A 21460-nucleotide genomic window follows, 5' to 3' on the forward strand; every position below is an offset into this window, starting at 1 on the left:
TTCCTCCTGCTACATACACTTTAAGAATATATCATTAGATTTATATAATTTACTTCGAGGACTGTTATATATCAAAAATTTGAAAAATATCAAATTTTTATAATTTGTCATAAAATGTGTATTATATTGTGATTTTCAAAAAATGAAAATTATTTCATATCAGAAAGACATGCTTCGTATTCAGAATGCAATTCGATAGGTCTGAGGTGCTCTCATGTCCCACAAAAAATACTGTCGAAACGCAATAAACGCTCATTTTAGATCCCTTAAATCCACTTGCTCATTTTTAAGAACACATCAAAAAATCATCAATACAATCACTGATATATGGGGGTATGCAACAAATGAAAGCAGTTTTTGACGGAATGCTTGGGTAGGATGAGCATCCTGCCAAAACTGCTTTTGTTGCAAACCCCATATATCAGCGATTTTTTTGATGATTTTTGGATGTGTTCTCAAAATTGGGCAAGTGGATGTAAGGGGTTTGAAACAAAGCTCTTCATATATTAATATTTAATAAATGAAGAAAGAAGGATTTTTCAGTTAAATAAATAAATAAATACGTATATTTGTTTAATTAATTAGTTTGTTTATTAATTTATTTCATTAATTAGAAGTCATCCGGGGTCAAAGGTTAGCTGGGGTCAACGGAGTGAAACAATATCAATATAATGCTGCAACTAGGATTATATCATTTTGTGCCAGGGTTGCATTATTAACCTTGTAAATGAAGAAAGAATGAAAGAGTAGTCAGTTAAATAAATTAATCAATGTTACCCAAAGTCAAACGTCGTTAACAAAGGTCATCCAGGGTCGTGTCATATGGGGTCAACGGGATGCTATCATGCTGTTGCCCCTTTGTAAAATTAATAATATTATAATAATAAATTTGAATTAAAGGAGTATTTCGTGATCCTAGCATCCTCTATTTATGTCATTTTTCATTAGATATCCACGAAAAAAACTATTCCCAAAATTTCAGTTGATTCCGATTTTGCGTTCGCGAGTTATACATACATGATTATGTGTATTACACTGCTCCATAGACAATGCGTTGTAATTTCGTTCTGGTGCACCAGAACGAAATTCAAATTTCACGATATCTTTGCTAAATTAATCTGCAAGAAATATTTTGTACATAAACATTATGTAGCCAGAGGTTTCCAGTGATATAAAAATCTCAACTATTTTTGAGAAAAGTGGGGGGGATGAGGCTGTGGATCACGAAATGCCCCTTTAAGTACCAAATGTATTAAATTTCACATGGGAGGAATAAAGGATAAAACGTGTACAAACCAACTTTAGAGCAAAATCTGCTATGGTTACGATTTCCAACGTTGTCGGTATTTCAAATGTCGGCATGTCGGCAATGGTATCAATCGACGCGGAATGGTCTGAAACGTGTGCACAATTGATTCTTAGGTCCATATCTCATATAGTTAAGTTTTCTGACGAGGTCAAAAATTTGTCGACGTGTCGAAATTAGTGCCAATCGCTGCGGACATGCCGACATTTGGAACGACATGTCGGCAACTTAGGTATGTTGAAAATATGTCCTTGGACAACATTTCTGAGAGATATTGGCTTGGGGTCTCGATGGCTTCAACATCAGTAAGGTTTGCATTCTCCATAGAGTTGTACATAAGTCATTATACATGCGAAATCAAAAATGTGTACAACTCTATGGAGTAGGCAAACCTAAGTGATGTGTTGAAGCCATCAAGACCCTAAGCCAATATCTCTCAGAAATGTTGTCCAAGGACATATCTTCAATATACCTGAAGTTAATGGCGGGGCAAAATGTCTGACATTGGGTTTCAGGGGGGTTTTGCATAGGTAATATCTCAGCTAAAAGTATTCTAATAGGCTCAATATTGGATAAGAGTAATGTCCTACCAAAGGGCTCTGACTGGCCAAAATATGGACAGTAAAATTATTTTTACTTTTTTCTGATGCCAGATTTGAGTTCTACACAAATAAGTACCCCAGGATACATACATTTTCAAAGTTGTAAATGGTTCCCTTTATACATTTATGGACCTCCAAACATCGTCTTTCGCGTTGCGACACATTTTTTACGCTGACCCGCCTAAATTTCACATTGATGCCACGGGAAAACGAAATGAAGTATGAAGCTCAAATTTTCGGAATTTTACTTTCTCATCAATATCTACCACCACACAGAAAAAGAAAAAAAATTGAAGAGGTGCTGCGGTGCACATCCCTGGAGTTGACATGGAATGGGTCTATACTACACTTAGTGAAACATAAAAAGTCATCAAAGTCAAAAACACACTAATACTAAAGATATAAGATCATATTCATACAAAGAATGGTAATTACGTGAAAATGAAATACACTGAAGAGTATTTTACCTTCAAATTATAAAACTACTTTCGGCCAACTAAATACCACTAAAACACATTTAACATTTAGTGAAATATACAAAGTCAATCAAAGTCAATTATGCATTTAAACTACTTATATAAGACACTCAACGGATCATATTGGTTGAAATTAATAACATTGCATAAAGGCGTTTGAAAACACCATTTTTAACAGGTATACAAAGAATTTGCATGACATGAAATATGAAGTATACACTAAAGATTTTGAAATTTACATTTATCATGGATATTATAAAAATATTTTGCGAAAATGTTTGCCCAAAATATTTTCAATAACGTTTTAAAAACGTTTTCATGACCTTTATATAACCCGACATTTAAATGTTATTAAAAGGTTTTGAAAAAACATTTTAAGAACATTTCTGTGTTTGCTGGGTTCAAACATTTTAACATAATGTTATTTAAATATTGACACAATATTTGGCAAAAATGTTTGCAAAAATAGTTTACAATAACATTTTTTGAAAACATTTAAAATATTGTTGTAGTGTGTTTTCATACAAAACGTTTTAAAACGTTATCATGACCTTTATATAACCCGACATTTTAATGTTATTAAAACGTTTTTACCTAAACCAAAAGCCAAAATATAACTTACTTAAAACGTTTTTAAAACGTTTTTGTGTTTGCTGGGTAACAGACCTCCAAAGGAGAATTGTTTATCAGCTAAGATAGTGGAGTTATAATTTTTTGAGTTCAGAATGGCCGAGGTGGTTGTTGTGGCGAAGGCGGTTGTGGCGGTATGTACAAAGTCTATGAGAAATATAGATTTTGTGTGTGCACGTTGAATCAACTGATCATATCTTTGCATCCATATGGGCTACAGGCATGGTTAAGAGCTCTTGTGAAAGGTTATTAATTATGCTAATTGTTTTAATCATTTTGAACTCTTTATGATTGGTTTAATCTATAAAATACAAACTTTTACGGACAAAACTACCCGTTTTCATATTAAACACTGTAGTAAGCAATGCGGATGTCTTCAAAATCTAAACGTTGCTGTAAATATTTAATTACGTATCCTATCATAGTCAAAGTATACATTTTCTGAGAGGAAATTTGATGAGGAATCTAAATATGGACTTACTTTTTCTGTATGGGTTAGGGGTAAAATGTTTCAGTTCAAAATATGTTGAATTGTAAAAAAAATTGAACATATTTTGGGACACCCTGTATTCTGAGATTACCAAACAGCTGTGATTTTTTTTCTTCCCCAGTCAGTAGGATCCCCCTAAACTCTAACCAAATCAATGTTGATTACTTTCAGTTTATAACTGCAAGTTAGTAATAAGCAATGCATTAAGTGACCCATTTTTATTTGGAATTTTTTTATTCCACCCTGTATAACTTCAAGGTCACCCTGTGCAATAAGTTGAAATATGTATATTTGAATTGCTTATGCCTTCAGCTTTTCAAAAATGTATACTTTTGCAAGTTTAGGGTTGATAGTTGTGTAGATATTCTAATTTGAAACTTGATTGGTGTAAAAATTCATAATATTTGTGATGTAACGCTAAGGGTGGCGAGTTCAAAACACACGGCCATGGTTCTTAATACGCACAGTGGTATTTAATTGATTAAATCTATTGTACTAAGTTCTTTCAAATGTACAAGTATTCAAATGATATAATACAAAATATTGGATCTTTTTTCGTTTAGGGGCATTAGTATTTTCTCATTCTTGTAAAAGTGACTTTTGATGCTTGTATTTTTGCCAATTTTGAACCGTTATTATAACCTTGGAACAAGTTTGTGTTTTTATGAACATTGCATTTCTCAACTCATGGTATTTTCTTACAAGATTATACCCCCTGCAAGTCGCGCAGGGGTGAACAGAGCAAAGAAAAACCGCTAGAAGTAGGCAATGCCTAATCGTGGTGTCGTGTATCGTTAGGCCCCGTTGGGCAGTGTTTAAATGAGGAGAGAATAAGAGAAAGAAAAGTTAGTAACATCAAATCAAATACATTCAAAGAAATTTACACGATATAACTATTTCATACAAGCAATTGAATACATGAATACAAAAGCCACCTAAGTCCATGCGAAGTTATTTTGAGAGAAAAACCCGTGTATCATTTTAATTCCTTCAGTTAGATTTACCTGGTCAATATGGTAAGTTTTACGTGCAAATGAGTGGATTAACCTGTATTAGGTATGACGATTAGCATTTCAGGGACTTCGTGGGGTTCATTTTAAATTTTGGACTTTTTTTTTAATCATATACAAAGACAACAATGTTAGAATGAGATTACCACTAGTAAGATAATACAAAATAAAGCACACAGGTATGTATAATGTTGATAAGCATTCTTCTGCCATGTAATATAAACGACACACTTTCCTTTATTAAACCCATTTTTTGTTCAAAAGTCATTCTCTAGCAATGAATGTGTTACAAGTGGACTTTTATACATACTGGATTTCAATCAATGTGTTACAAGACTCAAATCATGGAATTGGGTGATTCTTTCATACATGCTATTTTTCACATGCCCAATAGACACAGAGAATGAATTTGAGTTGTTCTTTCATGCATATGACAGGCCTATGTATAGCAACAATTTCCCATGCTTAACTCAATTTGGCCAAAGTATGGACTTAGGTGGCTTTTGTATTCATATATTCAATTTACAAGACAAAATATACGTCAGCTTAAGGCTGCATCACACATCAAACTATTTTTAACATTTGGCTAAGTACTCAGAAACTTTTATACTGTTGTTGTGTTATATCAACCTTTATTCAGGAATGCAAAATACAAAATATAAGCAATGCAAGAATACAAGGAGGAACAAAAACCCAGGACAAAATCTGGACAAGATGCCCAAATTAATGCAGGGTGACATATTATACATTAGCAAAAATACACAAGAATATACAAACAAGCAGAACACGCCAGGAATACCAAGCAGGACTAGAAGAACCCAACCAAATGGCAGGGCGGCGGGTGCGATCACAAACTGATGTGGGGCTGGTCTTCGGAGCCCCAGGCCGGCTCCTGCCTAGCATTCCAGATCGTGTAACTAGACAGGAGGGCCATTTTGCTGAGTTCTTTCATGAATTTCTTAGACGGTTTGGCTCTGCCTACAAAAGAAAATATCTCGACAATGCGTCCAACATTTTCTTGGGTAATGAGCCCACGTGATCCGACTTCAAAACATGTCAAATCACAAGTAAACCCCTTATCTGAAATGTCGGACACAAGGTCAAGGTACTTCGTTTGTTTTCGCTCATGGGCTTTTGATATGTTGGTTTCAAATGGCACAGTTAACTCAACAAGATGGATGGAATTGTCCTGATTATTTTGGATGACAATGTCAGGCTTGAGTTTAGAAACAATGACATTAACTGGTAGGGTACACCCTGTTGTGGTGAAGCCCGAAATGTCGCTGATATTGTTATTTTCATGACCGGTTAACGCTTTAAGGGTGTGTTTGAGGATGGAGTTATGGCGCCAGGTGTATCTACCTTGATTTAGTGACACGGGGCAGTTGTTCAGAGCGTGGAGCAAGGTCTCATGATTGCCACATAACTTACATCCAGTTTGGACCCTTTTTCCCCACGTTCTGAGGTTGCTGAATGTTGGTAGGAAATCAATGGCAGAGCGAACGGCAAAACTGAGGACACCTCTGGGGAGATCATATATTATTGATCTCCATGTTAGGTCTAGGTTTTCAAGTTCAATGATCTTTAGGAAGTTACCCTGTTGAACAAGAGGTTTTATGTACTCACGCCAGAAGTTGAGACGATTATCAGTGACCAGGTTTTTGACAGTTTGTTTGATGGAAGTCCATTTATCTGGAGATGGAGCCTGCTTTGTCGCTAGCTCGTAATTTTCGTTCCAACGGACCGAGCCAAACTTATTTTTCTTACGTTTCCACTTAGACTCTCTGTTCAGTTATTGAAACATAAAAAGTCATCTAAGTCAAAAACGCACTAATACTAAAGATATAAGATCATATTCATACAAAGAATGGTAATTACATAAAAATGAAATACACTGAAGAGTTTTTTACCTTCAAATTATAAAACTACTTTCGGCCAACTAAATACCACTAAAACTCACTAAATGTTAAAGTCAATCAAAGTCAATTATGCATTTAACTACTTATATAAGACACTCAACGGATCATATTGGTTGAAATCGAATAACATTGCATAAAGGCGTTTGAAAACACCATTTTTAACAGGTATACAAAGAATTAGCATGACATGAAATATGAAGTATACACTAAAGATTTTGAAATTTACATTTATCGTGGATATTATACAATCTTTACTTTTCAAATGAAAGAGAAATATCACACAGTTGAGCGAAATCTAATGTTTAACTAGAGGGGTATTTCATTTAACCTCAGAGCCAATACACCAAGTGCCAACTCGTCCTAAAGCAGACTTTAGATTACATCCAAAAGTTAGCACTCTAAAAGGTATTTCTCCTGGAAACATTAAATTTCGCTAACATTACTAATTTAAGCAAAGCACGTAACTTTTAACAAATTGAAATAAAGTGTCATTTTACATAACATATTACGTAAATATCTTGAGCTGAGAATGCAGTTTAATTCGCCTGTCGAATGAAACCTAAAATTATCTCGCGACTGAAATTGCCTTCCGTAGTGCCAAATTTTAGCACACCATACTGGAAATGACCATATTTCATTAGTTTGTCAAACATTTTGAGTCACTGAAAGGTCAAATATGTTATATATCCAATATTCGTAAACATTATTTACTTATCCACAGTTGATCTAGACACATTGGAACATTATGAATGATAGAGGGCGCTTTCAATATGGCTGCCAATTAGCCAATTATTAATTTTACATGACAAAAACGATCTTTTGAATTCAAATAACATTGATATATACTGCAGATGTTTGTTAGATAATATAATGTTCTATTTACCCAAAACAAAATATTTTACTGGCCACGGATGTTGTTTTATAACAAATGACGTCATCAAAATGGCCGCCCAAAGTTTCAAATTTTAGCACACCATACTGGAAATGACTTTATTTCATTAGTTTGTCAAACATTTTGAGTTACTTAAAGGTCAACTATTTTATATATCCAATTCGTAAAATTATTTACTTATCTACAGTTGATCTAGACACTAGATTGGAACATTAGAAATGATAGAGGGTGCTTTCAATATGGCCGCCAATTGGCCAATTATGAACTTCACCGTTCAATGCCTGTAGATGCGCAGGGTCTAAATCTGGTTGTTTCTGTCTATATCACTTTCTTCTTGCCTGCGCCAAAAATGGCGACAATGTGTCATAGCCAGTGAGAGCGTGGACTGCAGGTAACACACTACAATCTGTTGACATAAGCAATATCATGCATGGGAATCATTCTCCGCTGGTCAATGGTTTTAGTAATCCTTCCAGTTTGCATCCTAATTCCAAGAACCGCTCGCATCCGTGGTGATTGAATGATTATACCGTCCAGTTGCAATTTTGGAATTCATTTTCTTGTCAAAGTCCATCGAATGGAGCTCATGTGTGAAAAACAACTTGTCAACTTCAAACAAACCTGCAGATGCCACACATTTGGCTGTAAGACCATATGTGTAGAGCTGTGTAGCCTCAAGTAAGGTATATCTTATGGTTTGGAGTAATAAAGATTCTAGGATCTTTGTACAGAGTCTCTTAAAGATAGCCGTCATTTGTGACTTGTTGGATGACAATCCCATAAATGATTTCCATATGGAAGTGGCCGATCACCTTCAACCTGATACTTGTGTTTGCCGTCTGGGATGTATTAGGACACATCTCATTCTGTGGCTGGAAGCTGTGCCACAGACTTCTTAACTGTATCTTCAAGACTGTGGAGAAGATTAAATTTGGCAGTAACACGTTAACTGCCACTCTCTTTGAACAATCTTGGTGAACAACTGCGACAGGGTTGCTTAGAACTGAAGCCAGATTAATTTCTGGCCGAACTGCAGCTAGCGTAAGTGCTCGTAGGTATAGATTCACATTCAACGAGTGTTGCCGGTTATCTTAAATTTGGATCGCTTTTTCAACTCGACTTGACAGCAGGGGTATAGAAGAACTTTGAGACTTCAGTTTCTTTGTCAAGACGAGACTTTATAAAGTCACCCATTATCATTCGCCCTATGTCCACAGCATTCAACAGGGAATTGCTGATTTTAGACCACTGCCTAAATCAACTAATAACTCAGGTGGGACTCTACGTCGAATGGATCTGTCCTGTTATCTCCAATATGCCCCATATGCTTAAACATTTGCTGGGTATGAGCTTCATCCTTTGTCATCATTGCTGGTTTTGTTTGCTCGTGTGTCTCTGTTGTGGTTGACTTTGTGCCACTGCGAAGTTGCATTGTAAAGCTGAATTTATACTCAATCGCTTTTGCAGAAAAGCGATTTTCACGCATGCTCAATGTTTACTTACATTTCCAGAGCGTCAAGCCGATCAATCGATTCAAATCGCGGAGGCAAAAACGACGTCGCTTTTGCAAGTTGAAGAAATCTCAACTTCCCAGCGATATCGCTTGACACGTGAATGCGTCAACCAATCATATACAACCAACTGGATCTATTATTTTGCTAATTAATTTACCTTTCTCGATTTTTTACTTTTGGTGATGAATTAATTCAAAGCAATAATTATTGACAGCAACTGATGTTTTAAAAATGTATTTTGTGGCATTTAGAATATTTTATTTGTCGTCTGCAATCGCTATCGCCGTGATAAGTATAAATGCAAAAGCGACGGGCGATGCATCGCAAAATTCGGCGATTGCAAATCACTTTTCAAAAGCGATTAATCGCATCGCTCGGCGATCGAGTATAAATTCAGCTTAACACTAAGAAGGTGACATATCCATCGAAGCACATCAGATCCACTTCTTGTCAGGCCAAAGATGGCACTATCACTCTTGGTATCCTTAATGATGGTGGATTCCACTCCCATATCGCTCCATATGCCTTTAAATTTTCCTGGAGTTTGCTTCACTGAAAACCCTTTATTGGAAAACGCCTCTTGAACTGTGTCTGGTAGTGAAGATAGCATCTCTGTTGCATTATTATGCTCGCCAAAGAGAATAGTTAAGAGAGGTAAGAGAGCGTATTTAACTTGAGTGCAGGGATGCAGTTCCCAATTTCCTTCTATTTCAGAATTAATGTTGCCGAATCCCGATTCTATGTAATGAACTCTGCTAAAATTGGTAAGAGCTTCTCTTTAATCAAAGGTGTCAGGGGACCAATGATTTCTGGTGTGAAACTGTCACGCCCAAGGAAGATCTTCTGTGCATCATACATTACTCTATTCTCAAGATGTCTTTGATCTTCAAACCATTTCAGGAACTTTGTGATAAAGATCTGAACAAGGGCTTCATATACCAGAGTAAGACCTCTTGTGGCTCGATGAAATTTCCAGCTAACATACTTTCAACAGTGGCAGGAGCGTACATTTCTGAATCTGCCAACATATCATTCAAACCAAATCTCCCCAAAGTCGTCCAAAATACATTACAGAAGCGATGAATGTTGAAAGATTGTGAAGAAAGCCACCTAGCCGTACGACAAGATAAGGAAACTCCTGTTTTCTGTTCAGCTTTACCACCTGTGCCACTGCATACAACTGTTATAATCAAAAGTGTGTACATGACATTATTGACCACACTTTTCAGCCAGACCTTTTCCTCTCTTTAGTGTAGTGTAAACTGTTCTCATGTCAGAAGGAGGTGCCTCAATTATGGGTGGATATGTAGCTACAGTAACAACATTTGGATTGGATTGAGTTACTGTTGCATTGTAGCCTGTCCAAAATGGAACGACCTGAGTGCACAAAATGCATTGAAGCCTGTCCAAATTGCACACCCTTCTGGATTGTTAAATTTCCACGTGGTATTTGACGTAGGAGTTCCTAAATGTTTTAAACAATGGAATAGCTCAAACCGATCAAGCTGCTCTGATACAGTGATGTTAATACCAGGTATCCGCTTTGGTTCTGGTCCATTTATCGGTTACGTAGTATAGTAGTGTCTCCCAAAATGAAGTATCCAAGCACTTCCGCGATCTTTATGCTGAAACTTTGTAGATTCTGTTTGTCTATATCCGTCAGGCGTTGTTCTTGGAATTCTACTCTTGCCATTTAGCCCCGGATATCGACGACAAAGAAGAAAGACACAAGACAACCAAACTTTTGTGCGGAATGACCACGGAATAATTTTATGGCTCAATAATACTGAATAAAAACACATAAAACACAAAGCCGTATATACACAGGCTATCTGTGCAATGTTAAACACAAGAGCACCTTTAAATTCTGAATTACCAACTGTCACCGTCATACACAGGCGAACGAATAAAAACATATACTTTCAACATGTACTTACACATTGTTTATGCTGTCGCGATACTACACGGACGACTAAATATAACAATTTGTAGCAACACAATAGTCCCTAAAAGCTTAAAAGTTTTTTCCCAACCCCTATTTGTTCCCGAAGGGGGCGCGTCCCCTCCAACGTGAATAATCTGAAAAAACCGCTCAGGCTCCAAAAAGTAGGCCCTCAACGCTCACCCTTTTTTTCCCGAAACGAAGCAAGGGCGGGTAGGGTGGGTTTTCATTTGAAAGAATGGCCATCAAAACTATTCCGGAGTCAAATTGTGATGACAACGGCCAATGCACACGCCCTCAACGTCGATCGATACCGGGGCTAACACCAATTAACGAAAACAGGTTTCGCTAATTGTACTTAGCCCCGGATATCGACGACAAAGAAGAAAGACACAAGACAACCAAACTTTTGTGCGGAATGACCACGGAATAATTTTATGGCTCAATAATACTGAATAAAAAACACATAAAACACAAAGCCGTATATACACAGGCTATCTGTGCAATGTTAAACACAAGAGCACCTTTAAATTCTGAATTACCAACTGTCACCGTCATACACAGGCGAACGAATAAAAACATATACTTTCAACATGTACTTACACAATGTTTATGCTGTCGCGATACTACACGGACGACTAAATATAACAATTTGTAGCAAATCACAATAGTCCCTAAAAGCTTAAAAGTTTTTCCCAACCCTATTTGTTCCCGAAGGGGCCAACCGGGGATTCGAGGTGCGCGAATCCGGATTCGTGCAACTAGAATTCCCGGCCACCAACCCCGCAAGGGCCGAAACCATGAGTCCTAATAAAAGAAGACCTTTGAATTAGCAAAAATAACTCGATCGCTCTCCCTGTGGTGAGTTTAAACTGCGTATAGACCAATATTGTTCAAATGGTGGCATTCCACGTAAAGACAAATGACAAGCCCCTGTTGCATTGACTCACTCTTGGCGCATGCAATGGTTCCTGATATCATGAGTGGGGTACAGTCCTGATTTCGTGCATGTTTGATAGATGTGTCAAAAACGGCATAGGATGCGCCTCAGCCTTCTGTGGGAGAAGCTGCCTGACCAGCCCTAACCCCGGGCAGTTGCGGGCCGCTTTCAGTCCAAGTACTTCTCCCAGTACTACCACCCCTAGCTCACCAGGCAAGGACGACGCCTGTCCTGTGATTTCTGGTGGATTTGAGTTATAGCATTTAGTGGTTTGTTATTAACTGCGCCGCTAACGCCATGAGAGCGGACGACGCTTGCTGCTGTCTTTCTTTGCTGAACTTCCTTGTTTGCGTCTTTCTTTGCTGAACTTCTTTGTTTGCGTCTTTCTTTGCTGAACTTCCGTTTGCGTTTCGGCATGACATTATCTGTAGAAGAGAAAAAGAAAATTAGCTATTGTCCTAATAAGCATGAATGTGGATTATGAAAAGTGGAAGGTCCGACTGACAGTCTCATCCCCAATTTATCAGACCAAATTTGAAATTAGTGAATCGAGTGCAAGATCGCACATCTCCCACCAACGCACCGAAGTTAGGTGTTCCTAAACCGATACCCCAAGAAGCGACATCCGGAAACCCAAACGAGAAAAATAGGGTTCCCATCCGATAACATTGTCAAACATGAACATGGATCATTATAAAATAATATAAATAGGGATGTCCACTGTCAAACATGAACATGGATATCATTATAAAATAATATAAATAGTGACGTCCACTGTCAAACATGAACATGGACATCATTATAAATATAAATAGGGATGTCCACTGTCAAACATGAACATGTATAACATTATAAAATAATATAAATAGGGATATCCCCTGTCAAACATGAACATGGATATCATTATAAATATAAATAGGGATGTCCACTGTCAAACATTAACGTGGATATCATAATAAAATAATATAAATAAGGATGTCCCCTGTCAAACATGAACATGGATATCATTATAAAATAATATAAATAGGGATGTCCACTGTCAAACACGAACATGGATATCATTATAAATATAAATAGGGATGTCCACTGTCAAACATGAACATGGATATCATTATGAAATAATATAAATAGGGATGTCCACTGTCAAACATGAACATGGATATCATTATAAATATAAATAGGGATGTCCACTGTCAAACACGAACATGGATATCATTATGAAATAATATAAATAGGGATGTGCACTGTCAAACATGAACGTGGATATCATTGTAAATATAAATAGGGATGTCCACTGTCAAACATGAACATGGATATCATTATAGAATAATATAAATAGGGATGTCCACTGTCAAACATGAACATGGATATCATTGTAAATATAAATAGGGATGTCCACTGTCAAACATGAACATGGATATCATTATAGAATAATATAAATAGGGATGTGCACTGTCAAACACGAACATGGATATCATTGTAAATATAAATAGGGATGTCCACTGTCAAACATGAACATGGATATCGTTATAGAATAATATAAATAGGGATGTCCACTGTCAAACATGAACATGGATATCATTGTAAATATAAATAGGGATGTCCACTGTCAAACATGAACATGGATATCGTTATAGAATAATATAAATAGGGATGTCCACTGTCAAACACGAACATGGATATCATTGTAAATATAAATAGGGATGTCCACTGTCAAACATGAACATGGATATCATTACAAATATAAATAGGGATGTCCACTGTCAAACATGAACATGGATATCATTATAAATATAAATAGGGATGTCCACTGTCAAACATGAACATGGATATCGTTATAGAATAATATAAATAGGGATGTCCACTGTCAAACATGAACATGGATATCATTGTAAATATAAATAGGGATGTCCACTGTCAAACATGAACATGGATATCGTTATAGAATAATATAAATAGGGATGTCCACTGTCAAACACGAACATGGATATCATTGTAAATATAAATAGGGATGTCCACTGTCAAACATGAACATGGATATCATTACAAATATAAATAGGGATGTCCACTGTCAAACATGAACATGGATATCATTATAAATATAAATAGGGATGTCCACTGTCAAACATTAACGTGGATATCATAATAAAATAATATAAATAAGGATGTCCCCTGTCAAACATGAACATGGATATCATTATAAAATAATATAAATAGTGACGTCCACTGTCAAACATGAACATGGACATCATTATAAATATAAATAGGGATGTCCACTGTCAAACATGAACATGTATAACATTATAAAATAATATAAATAGGGATATCCCCTGTCAAACATGAACATGGATATCATTATAAATATAAATAGGGATGTCCACTGTCAAACATTAACGTGGATATCATAATAAAATAATATAAATAAGGATGTCCCCTGTCAAACATGAACATGGATATCATTATAAAATAATATAAATAGGGATGTCCACTGTCAAACATGAACATGGATATCATTATAAATATAAATAGGGATGTCCACTGTCAAACACGAACATGGATATCATTATAAATATAAATAGGGATGTCCACTGTCAAACATGAACATGGATATCATTATGAAATAATATAAATAGGGATGTCCACTGTCAAACATGAACATGTATAACATTGTAAATATAAATAGGGATGTCCACTGTCAAACATGAACATGGATATCGTTATAGAATAATATAAATAGGGATGTCCACTGTCAAACACGAACATGGATATCATTGTAAATATAAATAGGGATGTCCACTGTCAAACATGAACATGGATATCGTTATAGAATAATATAAATAGGGATGTCCACTGTCAAACATGAACATGGATATCATTACAAATATAAATAGGGATGTCCACTGTCAAACATGAACATGGATATCGTTATAGAATAATATAAATAGGGATGTCCACTGTCGAACATGGATATCATTATGAAATAATATAAATAGGGATGTCCACTGTCAAACACGAACATGGATATCATTGTAAATATAAATAGGGATGTCCACTGTCAAACATGAACATGGATATCGTTATAGAATAATATAAATAGGGATGTCCACTGTCAAACATGAACATGGATATCATTACAAATATAAATAGGGATGTCCACTGTCAAACATGAACATGGATATCGTTATAGAATAATATAAATAGGGATGTCCACTGTCAAACATGAACATGGATATCATTACAAATATAAATAGGGATGTCCACTGTCAAACATGAACATGGATATCATTATAAAATAATATAAATAGGGATATCCACTGTCAAACACGAACATGGATATCATTGTAAATATAAATAGGGATGTCCACTGTCAAACATGAACGTGGATATCGTTATAGAATAATATAAATAGGGATGTCCACTGTCAAACATGAACATGGATATCATTACAAATATAAATAGGGATGTCCACTGTCAAACATGAACATGGATATCGTTATAGAATAATATAAATAGGGATGTCCACTGTCGAACATGGATATCATTATGAAATAATATAAATAGGGATGTCCACTGTCAAACACGAACATGGATATCATTGTAAATATAAATAGGGATATCCACTGTCAAACATGAACGTGGATATCGTTATAGAATAATATAAATAGGGATGTCCACTGTCAAACATGAACATGGATATCGTTATAGAATAATATAAATAGGGATGTCCACTGTCAAACATGAACATGGATATCGTTATAGAATAATATAAATAGGGATGTCCACTGTCAAACATGAACATGGATATCATTATAAAATAATATAAATAGGGACGTCCACTGTCAAACACGAACATGGATATCATTGTAAATATAAATAGGGATGTCCACTGTCAAACATGAACATGGATATCATTATGAAATAATATAAATAGGGATGTCCACTGTCAAACACGAACATGGATATCATTGTAAATATAAATAGGGATGTCCACTGTCAAACATGAACATGGATATCATTATAAAATAATATAAATAGGGATATCCCCTGTCAAACACGAACATGGATATCATTGTAAATATAAATAGGGATGTCCACTGTCAAACATGAACGTGGATATCGTTATAGAATAATATAAATAGGGATGTCCACTGTCAAACATGAACATGGATATCATTACAAATATAAATAGGGATGTCCACTGTCAAACATGAACATGGATATCGTTATAGAATAATATAAATAGGGATGTCCACTGTCAAATATGAACATGGATATCATTATAAAATAATATAAATAGGGACGTCCACTGTCAAACACGAACATGGATATCATTGTAAATATAAATAGGGATGTCCACTGTCAAACATGAACATGGATATCATTATAAAATAATATAAATAGGGATATCCCCTGTCAAACACGAACATGGATATCATTGTAAATATAAATAGGGATGTCCACTGTCAAACATGAACGTGGATATCGTTATAGAATAATATAAATAGGGATGTCCACTGTCAAACATGAACATGGATATCATTACAAATATAAATAGGGATGTCCACTGTCAAACATGAACATGGATATCGTTATAGAATAATATAAATAGGGATGTCCACTGTCAAACACGAACATGGATATCATTATGAAATAATATAAATAGGGATGTGCCCTGTCAAACATGAACATGGATATCATTGTAAATATAAATAGGGATGTCCACTGTCAAACATGAACGTGGATATCGTTATAGAATAATATAAATAGGGATGTCCACTGTCAAACATGAACATGGATATCATTACAAATATAAATAGGGATGTCCACTGTCAAACATGAACATGGATATCGTTATAGAATAATATAAATAGGGATGTCCACTGTCAAACACGAACATGGATATCATTATGAAATAATATAAATAGGGATGTGCACTGTCAAACATGAACATGGATATCGTTATAGAATAATATAAATAGGGATATCCCCTGTCAAACATGAACATGGATATCATTGTAAATATAAATAGGGATGTCCACTGTCAAACATGAACATGGATATCGTTATAGAATAATATAAATAGGGATGTCCACTGTCAAACATGAACATGGATATCATTATGAAATAATATAAATAGGGATGTCCACTGTCAAACATGAACATGGATATCATTATGAAATAATATAAATAGGGATGTCCACTGTCAAACATGAACATGGATATCATTATAAAATAATATAAATAGGGATATCCCCTGTCAAACACGAACATGGATATCATTGTAAATATAAATAGGGATGTCCACTGTCAAACATGAACGTGGATATCGTTATAGAATAATATAAATAGGGATGTCCACTGTCAAACATGAACATGGATATCATTACAAATATAAATAGGGATGTCCACTGTCAAACATGAACATGGATATCGTTATAGAATAATATAAATAGGGATGTGCACTGTCAAACACGAACATGGATATCATTATGAAATAATATAAATAGGGATGTGCCCTGTCAAACATGAACATGGATATCATTGTAAATATAAATAGGGATGTCCACTGTCAAACATGAACATGGATATCGTTATAGAATAATATAAATAGGGATGTCCACTGTCAAACATGAACATGGATATCATTATGAAATAATATAAATAGGGATGTCCACTGTCAAATATGAACATGGATATCATTATGAAATAATATAAATAGGGATGTCCCCTGTCAAACATGAACATGGATATCATTGTAAATATAAATAGGGATGTCCACTGTCAAACATGAACATGGATATCATTGTAAATATAAATAGGGATGTCCACTGTCAAACATGAACATGGATATCGTTATAGAATAATATAAATAGGGATGTCCACTGTCAAACATTAACGTGGATATCATAATAAAATAATATAAATAAGGATGTCCCCTGTCAAACATGAACATGGATATCATTATGAAATAATATAAATAGGGATGTGCCCTGTCAAACATGAACATGGATATCATTGTAAATATAAATAGGGATGTCCACTGTCAAACATGAACATGGATATCGTTATAGAATAATATAAATAGGGATGTCCACTGTCAAACATGAACATGGATATCATTATGAAATAATATAAATAGGGATGTCCACTGTCAAATATGAACATGGATATCATTATGAAATAATATAAATAGGGATGTCCCCTGTCAAACATGAACATGGATATCATTGTAAATATAAATAGGGATGTCCACTGTCAAACATGAACATGGATATCATTGTAAATATAAATAGGGATGTCACTGTCAAACATGAACATGGATATCGTTATAGAATAATATAAATAGGGATGTCCACTGTCAAACATTAACGTGGATATCATAATAAAATAATATAAATAAGGATGTCCCCTGTCAAACATGAACATGGATATCATTATGAAATAATATAAATAGGGATGTCCACTGTCAAACATGAACATGGATATCATTGTAAATATAAATAGGGATGTCCACTGTCAAACATGAACATGGATATCATTATGAAATAATATAAATAGGGATGTGCACTGTCAAACACGAACATGGATATCATTGTAAATATAAATAGGGATGTCCACTGTCAAACACGAACATGGATATCATTATAAATATAAATAGGGATGTCCACTGTCAAACATGAACGTGGATATCGTTATAGAATAATATAAATAGGGATGTGCACTGTCAAACATGAACATGGATATCATTATGAAATAATATAAATAGGGATGTCCACTGTCAAACATGAACATGGATATCATTGTAAATATAAATAGGGATGTCCACTGTCAAACATGAACGTGGATATCATTATGAAATAATATAAATAGGGATGTCCACTGTCAAATATGAACATGGATATCATTATGAAATAATATAAATAGGGATGTGCACTGTCAAACACGAACATGGATATCATTATAAATATAAATAGGGATGTCCACTGTCAAACATTAACGTGGATATCATAATAAAATAATATAAATAAGGATGTCCCCTGTCAAACATGAACATGGATATCATTATGAAATAATATAAATAGGGATGTCCACTGTCAAACATGAACATGGATATCGTTATAGAATAATATAAATAGGGATATCCCCTGTCAAACATGAACATGGATATCATTATAAATATAAATAGGGATGTCCACTGTCAAACATGAACATGGATATCATTATAAATATAAATAGGGATGTCCACTGTCAAACATGAACGTGGATATCGTTATAGAATAATATAAATAGGGATGTGCACTGTCAAACATGAACATGGATATCATTATGAAATAATATAAATAGGGATGTCCACTGTCAAACATGAACATGGATATCGTTATAGAATAATATAAATAGGGATGTCCACTGTCAAACATGAACATGGATATCATTGTAAAATAATATAAATAGGGATGTCCACTGTCAAACACGAACATGGATATCATTATAAATATAAATAGGGATGTCCACTGTCAAACATGAACATGTATAACATTATAAAATAATATAAATAGGGATGTCCACTGTCAAACATGAACGTGGATATCGTTATAGAATAATATAAATAGGGATGTCCACTGTCAAACACGAACATGGATATCATTATAAATATAAATAGGGATGTCCACTGTCAAACATGAACGTGGATATCATTATGAAATAATATAAATAGGGATGTCCACTGTCAAATATGAACATGGATATCATTATGAAATAATTATAAATAGGGATGTGCACTGTCAAACACGAACATGGATATCATTATAAATATAAATAGGGATGTCCACTGTCAAACATGAACGTGGATATCATTATGAAATAATATAAATAGGGATGTCCACTGTCAAATATGAACATGGATATCATTATGAAATAATATAAATAGGGATGTGCACTGTCAAACACGAACATGGATATCATTGTAAATATAAATAGGGATGTCCACTGTCAAACATGAACATGGATATCATAATAAAATAATATAAATAAGGATGTCCCCTGTCAAACATGAACATGGATATCATTATAAAATAATATAAATAGGGATGTCCCCTGTCAAACATGAACATGGATATCATTACAAATATAAATAGGGATGTCCACTGTCAAACATGAACATGGATATCATTGTAAATATAAATAGGGATGTCCACTGTCAAATATGAACATGGATATCATAATAAAATAATATAAATAAGGATGTCCCCTGTCAAACATGAACATGGATATCATTATAAAATAATATAAATAGGGATGTCCCCTGTCAAACATGAACATGGATATCATTACAAATATAAATAGGGATGTCCACTGTCAAACATGAACATGGATATCATTACAAATATAAATAGGGATGTCCACTGTCAAACATGAACATGGATATCATTGTAAATATAAATAGGGATGTCCACTGTCAAACATGAACATGGATATCATTACAAATATAAATAGGGATGTCCACTGTCAAATATGAACATGGATATCATTATGAAATAATATAAATAGGGATGTCCACTGTCAAACATGAACATGGATATCATTACAAATATAAATAGGGATGTCCACTGTCAAACATGAACATGGATATCGTTATAGAATAATATAAATAGGGATGTCCACTGTCAAACACGAACATGGATATCATTATAAATATAAATAGGGATGTCCACTGTCAAATATGAACATGGATATCGTTATAGAATAATATAAATAGTGACGTCCACTGTCAAACATGAACATGGACATCATTATAAATATAAATAGGGATGTCCACTGTCAAATATGAACATGGATATCATTATGAAATAATATAAATAGGGATGTGCACTGTCAAACACGAACATGGATATCGTTATAGAATAATATAAATACCCAGATAACATATACTTATTGGGCCAATATTGGCAAAAAGTTGCATTGGCATTACATCAGTATATAATATTGGGCCAATATTGGCTCACCATTCATTGGCAGCTGATCTCGGGCCAATAATAAACCAATCATTGGTTTAGTGTTGGCCTTTTATATATCCTTTGATTGGCATTACATCAGTATATAATATTGGGCCAATCTTGGCTTTCAATTGGCAATTTTTACATTGGCATCATGTTGGCAGCCAATATAGGTTATCACACCAATTTCGGTAACAAATTGGGTAACAATATGGTAATAAATAATTATTGTGATGAGTACTAGTGTTTGGAAGACCTTATTTAAATCCTAAATATTATACTAAGTTGAAATAATAGGAAACAAAACCACGGATGATAAAACGCAGGGCAAACGCTATTTAACACCACGGATTATTTATTTTAAAGAAAATACACAAGAATTTTCGGCAATTTCAATTCTAAGACCATACTTTTAAAGATAATTTCTAAAGTACGTGTCACCATGCTATCAAATACTCTTGATGGCTATTCAACACCACGGTGATGAGTCGTGTTCCTCTCTTACCGCGATGCGGGCAACAGATGATACATGTCGTCTTTTCACGAGCCAATAACGTCCAATAATTAAAGTAATCCATTGCATCAATATTGGCCCAATACTAAAATTACATATTGTTAAAACATTGGCAGCCAATTGTTTGCCAATGAGAAATAGGTACAGGCCCAATGTTGGTTCAATAACTGTGACAAGGTTTGGGCCAAGCTGGGGCCAACATTGGCCCAAGCCCAATATTGAGCCAACCTTG

General features: G+C 34.7%; 1 pseudogene; it reads left to right on the forward strand.

Annotated features, from left to right (window-relative positions):
• Nucleotides 1-21114: 21114 nt before the first annotated feature.
• LOC140141712 (small nucleolar RNA U3) lies at nt 21115-21230 on the forward strand (annotated as a pseudogene).
• The last annotated feature ends 230 nt before the right edge of the window (nt 21231-21460 follow it).

Source organism: Amphiura filiformis, chromosome 19, assembly GCF_039555335.1.
Source record: "Amphiura filiformis chromosome 19, Afil_fr2py, whole genome shotgun sequence".
NCBI classification, from domain to species: Eukaryota; Metazoa; Echinodermata; class Ophiuroidea; order Amphilepidida; family Amphiuridae; genus Amphiura; species Amphiura filiformis.